Raw genomic sequence first — 10,040 nt, 5'->3', positions numbered from 1 at the left:
TCGCTATTGTGAGAGGCAAAGTTTGACCGACCAATGCTACGTTTCATATGAATCAATCGCACCAAAACTTAGAGTGTTTTTCCTACCTATGATGTCTATGTATGGATCAAATTTAATTAATGTTGAATGACTAGATGAAAACATATGCATCTGCGAAGTTGGCCAAAATTTTTTATGTGCAAATGTTAGGGTATTTTTGGGTAACAACATCTCAACTGTTCCTTGTTCAATCCTTTTTTTCTTGCCACAGCTGTAAAGAGCATACTTTAAGCTTACAAAACTGTATTGTGTAATTTCTGGGTCTTGCATATTGATGAGTGAGAATACCTATCAAAAGTAGGGAAATGGATTATTGATAAATACATAAAATTAATACAACTTGAACTTGTAAATAAAAAATGTGTAATTATAGCCCCTTTTAATAGTATAAGATTAGATTGTAGTTTAGGGAATGCAACTATGCTAATAAGAAGTGTTCATACATTATTTTACAGTATAGAATATAAATATAATAAAACCTCAGAAAATGCTCTTAAGATTATAAAATCTACATGATCATACTGGAATGCTATGTTGCTTTAGAAAATTTTAACCCTACAATGCATGGTGGTGCATGTATGCATTGTCACTCAGTTTCTAACAACAGCATAAAGTAGCAATAGTTTTTTTTGAGGCTCTATCCTCGTAGCAGTGATATATTGGTGAATCACCACTTTGAATTGTCACTTTCATTATTAGCAATTTTCACAGTGTTAGTCTTCTGTGTGGGATAAAGTTTGATGTTGACATTGTACAATCTTAGTGTTGAGTATTGAGTTTTTGAATAATCAATAATCATTATTGTATAAGGGGCGTCCAGAAAGAAATGAGCCGGAGGCATAATTACAGAAACCGATACCTGTATGTTTGAAGTATTGACCCTGGCTGTTGAGATATTTGTCCTACTGAGACACAAGGTGATGAATGGCTGTCTCATAAAATTCCTGAGGCTACGATGTGAACCAGTTCTGCACACACAGCTGGACGCCGTCATCTGAGGTGAATCATTTGTCCGTCAGAGCCTTTTTAAGGGAACCAAAAATTGCTGGGAGAGAGGTCCGTACTGTATGGAGGGTGGCTGAGAACCTCCCATTTGACTTTCTGGACCCAACAGGTGGGATTATCTGGCAATTTTGATTTGATCGCTTGGCGAAGGATGGTCAAGGTTTGTGAGTAACACTAGGCATTCACTGTTGTCCCGTGCTGTAGGAAGTGAATCAGAAGGGGGCCATCTTGGTCAAAGAAGAACGTCAACATAACCTTTCCTGCACTCGTGAGGACAATGTCCAGCCATACGTGTGGAACTGGTTCACATTGCAGGCCTGGGAATTTTATGAGACAGCCATTCACCACCTTGTGTCACAGTGGGACAAGTGTCTCAACAGCCAGGGTCATTACGTCAAACATATAGGTACTGGTTTCTGTAATTATACCTCCAGCTCGTTTCTTTTTGAACACCCCTTATAGCTAAAGGTAAGCACTAAAACAGTATGTTTTGATGTCGAATTTGTATATTTTATATAAGAACAAGTCTGAATCTTCTATGCTTCAAACCTCGATATTCATGAGTTTTCAGAATTGCTTGTTATAGATTAATAAACTACTGTATTAAATGAATCAAGAAAGCCTTGCACCCAGCTACTTTGGTGCATCAAGTGGAGCTGATTGTCATTAAGTCATCACCATTCTATTATGACAAAAGTCAACTACAATCAGTTAAGGAAATGTCACCAATGTTCAAGGAGCTTCTACCTTGTAGGTCTGGGCTTGATTTTACTGAAGGTGCCCAAATTTATCCATACCATAATGCTTTGTTGACGACAAAATTTCAGTTCCTGAAGAAAACTTTCTGCAACCCATTTGGTAAAGAAATATGCATAACCACAAAGGCTTTTAACAACAGTAACCATTGCAATGTCTAATAGGTTGAAGTTACTGACGAAGTTTTTAAACATGCTCAGAAAATTTGTACAAAATGTAGATACAAAGTGGCCAAGAAAGAATCATCCAACCAAGATAAGCCCATCCACTGAAGACATGGATGTTGTTAATGCTTGCTTTATTGCTAATACTTCATTATCATTGCTTGGAGAGTCACCATTAGAGCTTCAATGGATCAGGAAAACAGATTCAATAGGATACATGAAGCACAAAGTTCTGAAGGACCAAGGCAGCATCGAGTTAGGGGGCGCAGTGGTTAACACAGTGGTCTTGCATTTGTAGGATGATGGTTCAAATCCGCATCCGGCCATTGTGGTTTAGGTTTTCCGTGATTTCCCTAAATCACTTGAGGCAAATGCTGAGATGTTTCCTCTGAAAGGGCATGGTTGACTCCCTTGCCTAATTCGATGGGACCGATGACCTCACTGTTTGGTCCCCTCCCCCAAATCAACCAACCCACCCAAGGCAGCATTACTAAGGTAATTGTCACAGCTGCTGTTGAGAGCCAAGTAAATATTGCTCAAATACGAATGGAAGAGAGCCAAAAATGTAAAGATATGGACATCTTAATTGAAAAACTTCAGGCTTCAAGAAATTGTAGTAAAGTTCAAATATGGCCCTGGCCCCAAATAGCTGAACTATTGAAAAAAATGGCTAAAGAATTTGCTGTTTCAACTAAAATGGTGAAGAAGTCTAAGAAACCATAGATGGAAGATCAGAATTTGGCAACACCCGCAAACCGAAAAAGAAGAAAGCTCAATGATGAAGTAAAACAAAATGTTCTCACTTTCTTTGGAGATGAGTTTTCTCATTTATGCCCAGGCTAAAAGGAAGGTGTTGCAGTAAGAATAAATGGGAAAAAGATTCACAAGCAGGAGCACCTGTTCCTTTTTAATCTGAAAGAAATGGTCATTGCTCATTGTAAGCAATATGGTTGAAGATGCTTTTAAAGATTGACCGTGAAAAAAACAATGTCATACAAGCAATGTGTCTGTACTTAAAGAGAGACATTGGAGACATGCCAGATAACTGTTGAAGCTGTCATGGAGGCACTGATTGTGGAACTTACCGGTTTATGAAGCCATCACTTTGTGACATAACACTGAAGTTTATACCTTAAGCAGCTAAAAAGAAATCTTGCAGAAAATGGATTAATTATATTGTCACATGGAAGAAGGTGTAATTAGGTGAATGATGAACACTAACTTCACTGAACGAAGGTTTATTCAGCACTTCCACATACAAGAGCACGGAGCGAATTGCCTCTGGCCAGAACACATACGGTATTTATACAGTTACAGAATATTCCAGTACAATGATTCTTGACATTTGTGGATACTTCTAGATTGTACTCAAACCTAATATAGGAATTAAAATTTTGCAGTTTCAGGTGAGTTTTGAACTCGCAACCCTCCGTGCAACAGTCTAGTCATAACCACTACACTACGGTGACTGTGCTACTTAGCTTTTTCTGTGACACTGCTCCCTCCTTAAGAGAACAGCTTCTCGGTATTACGTCGTCCTAGCCCGGGAATGAGTCGTGGGTTATGCATACTCAGACTCCCGATGACTGATGTTCGCCCTGGTGGTGATCTTCTTAGAACTTCCTTTGCTGCTACGCTCTTCGACACCTTTTCGTTGCCTGTCGCTGGAGCTTCGAATTTACCCTGGGTTGCAGGATCCTTATAGGGCTTCATTCGAAGGATGTGAACCGTATATCTGATCTTTCGTCGTCTTGTGTCGGGGTTGAAATGTTCAACTTCATAAGTAACATTGTCGCCTCATGCCCGTGCACCAGGAAAAATGGTGTAAATCCTGTGGTGTCTTGTTTGGCGGTGTTGTAGGCAAACGTCATGAAAGGTAGCACCTCATCCCAGTTGCTCTGTTCAACATTGACGAACACTGATAGCATGTCGGCCAAGGTCTTATTAAGGCGTTCAGTAAGCCCGTTTGCAGATGGTAGGCAGTCGTCATGTGATGAGTAATGTTGCACCGACGGTTTATCTCTATCACAAGATTCGACTGAAAAGCTTTCCCTCAATCCGTAATTAACGACCTTGGGGCACCGTGTTTTAATACAATGTTGTCCACGATGAATTTGGCTACCTCGAATGCTTCGGATGTTTTCATGGCTTTTGTAACGGCATACCATGTCAGATAATCAGTACAAACAATAATCCATTTATTGCCACTGGCAGATGTTGGAAACGTCGGAGGAGGTCAATGCCAACACGATGGAAAGGCGTTTTGGCTCGTGAAATTGGTATGAGTTGGCCAGGTGGTTTGTGAGGAACTGCCTTTCTCCTCTGGCACTCTCGACAGTGTGACACATAGTGACACACTCCTAAATAAACTTGGCCATAAGAATCTCTTGTGGATCCTGTCGTATGTCTTAATAAATCCTAAATGTCCGGCCTCAGGTGTATCATGGAATTTCTGTAGAGCATTGAAGCACACGTGTTTAGGAATCACTGGTAGCCACCTCTTCCCAAACAGATCAAACTTTTTCTTGCAAAGTAATCCATTAACTACCTTAAATTGCCCTTCGCATCCTCTGACCGATTTAAGGCAAGCATAATTTGAGATATCTTGGCATGCTTCTTCTGCTCAGCAGAGAGATCCTGAAGTGCAGTGAGACAGACACTATCTTCATCAAAGTCTTGATGGTCTTGCACAGGATTTCTTGAGAGCCAGTCGGCATCTTGGTGTTCTCTTCCACTTTTGTACACTGTGGTAATGTCATACTCTTGAAGGCTTATTGCCCATCTGGCGAGTCGTCCTGTTGGATCCTTAAGAACTGTCACCCAATTAAGTGAGTGATGGTCTGTAACAACTGTGAATGGCCTTCCATAGAGATACTATTGAAATTTGCACATGGCCCAGATCACAGCAAGACATTCTCTTTCTTTGAGTAGTTTCTCTCAGCTTTTGTAAGTGTCCTAGAAGCATAGCCTATACCCTGCTCTTTTCTATCTGAAATCTGCACCAGAACAGCCCTGATCCTATACCCACTGGCATCTGTGTGTAGTTCGTAGGTGCTCTCTCATCATACAGACCAAGTACAGGGTCAGTCGTCAGCTTTTCACAGCACATCGAGAGAATCTTGTTGAGGACCACCCCAGATAAATTTAGCATCGGCTTTTAACAACTCTTGGAGTGGCTTGGCTTTGATACAAAAGTCTTTGATAAAATGATGGTAATAAGAACATAATCTGAGGAAGCTTCTCACATCTCCAATATTTTTAGAAATGGGAAATTCCGTTATAGATTTCTAGGTCTGACCACATACATTCTTTTGACACAAAGTGTCCAAGTATTTTGATTTCTTTTGCTCCAAAGAGACACTTTCTTGGATTAAGTTTCAGTCCTCCTTGTTGGAGACACTTAAGAATGGCCCTCAGTCTTTTTATGTGTACATCAAATGTCTCTGAGAACACTATAATGTCATCTAAATAACAAAGACACATCATCCACTTCAGGTGATTTAGAAGATTATCCATAATCTGTTCATAAGTTGCTGGTGCATTACACAAACCAAACGGCATTCCCTTTAACTCACACAGGCCCTCAGGGGTGATGATTGCAGTTTTCTCATGATCAGCCTCATCTACTTCTATTTGCCAGTATCCCAAGTACATGTCCATGGTTGAGAAAAACGTAGCCCCCTTCAGACAATCGAGGGTATCGTCAGTTTGTGGAAGATGGTAAATGTCCTTTTTAGTTATCTTATTAAGCTTCCTCTAGTCAACACAAAAGCGCCAACTGCCGTCCTTCTGACGAGAACCACTGGTGTCGGCCATGGGCTCTGTGAAGGCTGAATGATATCATTAATCATCATTTTCTCTACCTCATCACTAATTATTCAGTGTTCCATTGCTGACACACGGTATGCTCTCTGGCTTATTGGTTGATGGTCTCTAGTGCTAATCCGGTGCTTCACCACCAATTTGTCTCATTTGCTCTTTGCCTGCGGATTGAAGCATACAGAGAACTCTTGAAGAATGGCAAGTAGCTTCTTCTGTTGTTCCTTAGTGAGATCTGGTGATAGTCAAGATAGAAGATCTTGTCTTGTAGTGGTATCGCTAATTTCGCCCACTGACTCGGTGTGGGAGGTTTCCATGATGCTCAGCTGTTCTGCAATTAACGGCTCTGCGTTTGCTATGCACATGCATCTTCGAAGGATCTGCGGTTCTCAGTAACAGTTAACTGTCCACAATTCACCAAATCCGTTCTTAAACGAGATGACCGAGGCTGGGATGGCCAAGTTATTTTTCAGTGGTATGCTTCTCTTACATTCCACTACAAGGTCCATGGGTTGGTGCATGGCTTGATACATGACAGTTACCTTTCTAGTACTGACTACAGGAATGATCACTTCATCCAGCACACATAGTCTCCATACACTCAGATGTGCATCTTCCTGTCCACAGTATTTCATCTCGTCTAGCATAATCTTTGAGCGAACACAATCTGTAATTGCCTGAGAAGCTTTCAAAAAGTCCCATCCAAGAATGACGTTATGACTACACTCTTGTAAGACAATGAATTCTAAGGGCTGTGTACGTCCACTTACACCCAAATCTTCCTGTAGGTTTTACCTACTTCCCATTAGCCACCTTCAGCAGGGATGTCTTGTTGTCAACGAGTACGGTTTTCCGCAACTGGCAACGATACTTCTCCGAAATGACCGAATATGATGCTCTAGAGTCCACAAGAGCTTGGGTTGGTCGGCCACCCACAAGGATATCGACAGTTTCCTATCATTTTTGTTGTGAACAACGGCGGAGGATTTTTCTCTTCGGCAGCCTCACCTCCAAGGAAGGTCGCACCCTTCAGTTTTCCAGGTTGCATCGGCTAGGTGATCGGCTGGAGCTTCTAAATGGCAATGGAGACCTTGATCAGCGTGTTGGGGAGCATCGTCTCCAGCGGCTAGCTTGCAGCGATGGTGACCTACGTCGCCTGACCCACATCTTCTTGTTCATCTTCATCGTCCTGGAGATGACGTCAGCTTAGATCAGTCTGCTGTGTTCTGATGCGGGCATCATCGAATATCCACCACCTTTCTTGACAATATCGCACCACATGTTGTGGTCGTCTGCAGTGGAAACATATTGGTTGGTTATCCTGGGTCCTCCAGACGTCAGTCTTCCTCGGTGCCCAAACAGGTTCCTCATGCACATGTAGGCATGTAACTTCACCTGGGTCTCGACTTTTTTACCATCTTAAAGGGAAATGAAGGAAGAGAGATAGGGTTCAATGTCTGTTCGACTTCCTCCCTTACGACCTCTTGGAGCATCTCAGTTTTTTACTCGCCGTGCAATCCAAGTGCCTTCTGAACTTCCTCTCTCACTATCTGATGAACACTTGTGAAATCAGATTCTTCCTCCATCAGAGACATCGATATGACTTTTGGAAGCTGTTCAAACTTCTTATGTGTAATTCTTTTTTAATGCATTGTCTCGATATACTGGCACCATTTTATGAAGTCTGCTGTCGAAACCTTCAGTAGTAGGGTTTGATACATGTCCTCAGCAACACCCTTCATGAGATGTGCAACCTTATATTCTTCCTTCATTCTAGGATCCACTATTTTACACAGCTCTAAGACGTCTTGAATGTAGGATGCTGTCGTTTCTCCTGGATGCTGTGCCCTGTACTTTAATTAATCTTCATCCTTGCTCTTCTGCCATTGCGTGTCACCAAAATACTTGCACAGTTCCACCTGGAATACTTCCCAGCTTGTGAACTTCTCCTCGTTATTCTCATACCATTGCTTGGCAGTGTCCTCCAAGTAGAAAAATACGTTAGCCAAACACATGGTGTCATCCCAATTGTTAAATTTAGCTATACACACCTTCAGCCACTTGTTGGGATCTTGGTCATCATCATCAGAGAACCCAGAAGGATGTCTCATGTAGTGGCACACAGTTGATGTCATCATAACATCCTCATCTTCTTCTGTCTTTGAGAGATTGTGATCTGTTGAGTATGGCTCAAACTCGGGTTTCTCCGCACGTCAATGGCAGCTCTGTCGTGGCCTGATGGGAGCCACTGTGCCGTTGATAATGTGTAATATCAAAAGTTCCAATACCCAGCGTCTCCTCCAGAATAATGTCATGTAGAAGAAGGTGTAAGTAGATGAATGACGATCACTAACTTCACTGAATGAAGGTTTATTCAGCGCTTGCACATACAAGATCGCAGAGCAAACTGCCTCCGGCCAGAACACATATGGCATATATACAGTTACAGAACATTTCAGTACAATGATTCTTGATATTTGTGGATACTTCTAAAATGTACTCGAACCAAATATAGAAATTAAAATTTTACAGTTCTGGTGAGTTTTAAACTCGCGACCCTCTATGCAATAGTGTAGTATCATAACCACTACATCACAGCTTCTTCTGCACCAATATTAATGGATTTTTCTGAGACTTATTCATTTGTTGTTCAGAATGCTGTGCAAGGATTTCATTGGGAGAGCGGGGTGTATACGACCAGGGACAACCGGGAGATTCAGGAAAAACCCGGGAATTTTTCCATCCGGGAGAAAACCGGGAAAAAACCCGGGAATTATTTAGAATTTCGGGAATTTTTCATTGTTTTAGTCTTCAGTTAAATTTTTGTGATTTTGATTGGTAAGAACCACTACTCTAACAAAGAATATTATTGTATCCTGCTACTGCAGAATGATACTGCAGCAACAAAACATGAGCGGGAGCAAAAAAAAAAAAAAAAAAAAAAACTTAAGTTGCAAAGGAAATGTGCCGTATACAACAACAAAACAGTGCTCATACAAGCGTCTGCCAAGAGTAAAGTGTGTCAAAGGCTTTAGGAACACTATGCAATGCTTTATAACAACAAATTGCCTCCGATGAGCTTGACGTGAAAACTGTTTAAATTAGATTCGTTTGAGCAGTTGCGGACGGGCTCTTGCGCATGCGCAGTTGAGTCCGTATGAGTAGTATCTTCTCCCGCTTCTGGTTACGGAAGTGTGGCTGGGCGCCACTATTTAATATTGCCCCGGTTCGGAAATATTGTAGATCCAGGGCTGGTGCACAGAGCAATCAGAGTTGTGGTGGGGGGTGGGTCTCCACGTGACCTGTGTTAACGTTCAGTGATTTTGTTGTTTCCTCTTCGTTTATTGCTCTCACGTTAAATGATAACAAAACGGATATTTGTGGCTGGGAGCTATCGAATGAATTAAAATACGTTCGCATAATTATGGCAGGCTAATACATGTTAATAGTTTCAGATTTTATTTCCACCCTTGACAGTCAAGCATTAATCGCCTTACAGAACAATGAAGTTATTTTTGCTGGTTTGCTAAAGAGATTTGGCTTTCATTAATCCTTTCTACTGAGGCAGTCAATTTATTTGAAACCAAGTGTTTAATTTCACACTATTGGCTAGTTTCAACTGTTCGCTGCATTTCAGGTGCACGTATGGCATTATGCTATAATAAAGAACCAAACATGAGTACTGGTACTCCAAGAAAATTTTCATACGGATGTGCATTTTAAGCCGAATTATGAACTTTAGTATGGTTCACGAAATCCCAATGCTCTTGAAGTATGCTTTGATGTCTTGTTTCTTTTATGACATAATGTAAGATCTTTTAATGTTTTACACGTACGAACATATGGGCTTCCTGCGTCATCATAGCTGCGCAAACGCGGTGACGCTTGTTATCTGGCACACTCTTGCAACTGCTGAAACGAACCTATTTCTAACAGGTCGCGGGGAAATATTGCGAATGGTGGTTTGAAAAGAGTTACATACAAAGGAGATTTCCTTTTACATAAGACGAGCTATGTGCGAGAATGTACGATGAATTTCTTAAATCACAAAGCGTTTGACTCTCATTTAAAAATCAATTCTTTGAGGATGACCATTTAGAAGTATTTCGAGTCCAGAAGATCAGACATTTGCGTCGTTATTAAAAATTTTACTGGCACATTTGTGTCTGTATCTTAAAGTGCAACAAGCGCAAAAAGATCAACATTATATGTGGAAACTTAGCTTCTCTTCAAACTTATTAATCTTCGAGACCAATA

The 10,040-nt window shown here is 41.1% G+C and overlaps 1 protein-coding gene across 1 annotated transcript in view; it reads left to right on the top strand.

Annotated features, from left to right (window-relative positions):
• Window positions 1–10,040, top strand: part of LOC126235311 (uncharacterized) — a 306,085-nt gene that overhangs the window by 144,041 nt on the left and 152,004 nt on the right. The window lies entirely within an intron of this gene.

This window comes from Schistocerca nitens, chromosome 2 (assembly GCF_023898315.1).
Source record: "Schistocerca nitens isolate TAMUIC-IGC-003100 chromosome 2, iqSchNite1.1, whole genome shotgun sequence".
Lineage (NCBI taxonomy): Eukaryota > Metazoa > Arthropoda > Insecta > Orthoptera > Acrididae > Schistocerca > Schistocerca nitens.
This window is presented reverse-complemented; position numbering and strand designations above follow the sequence as displayed.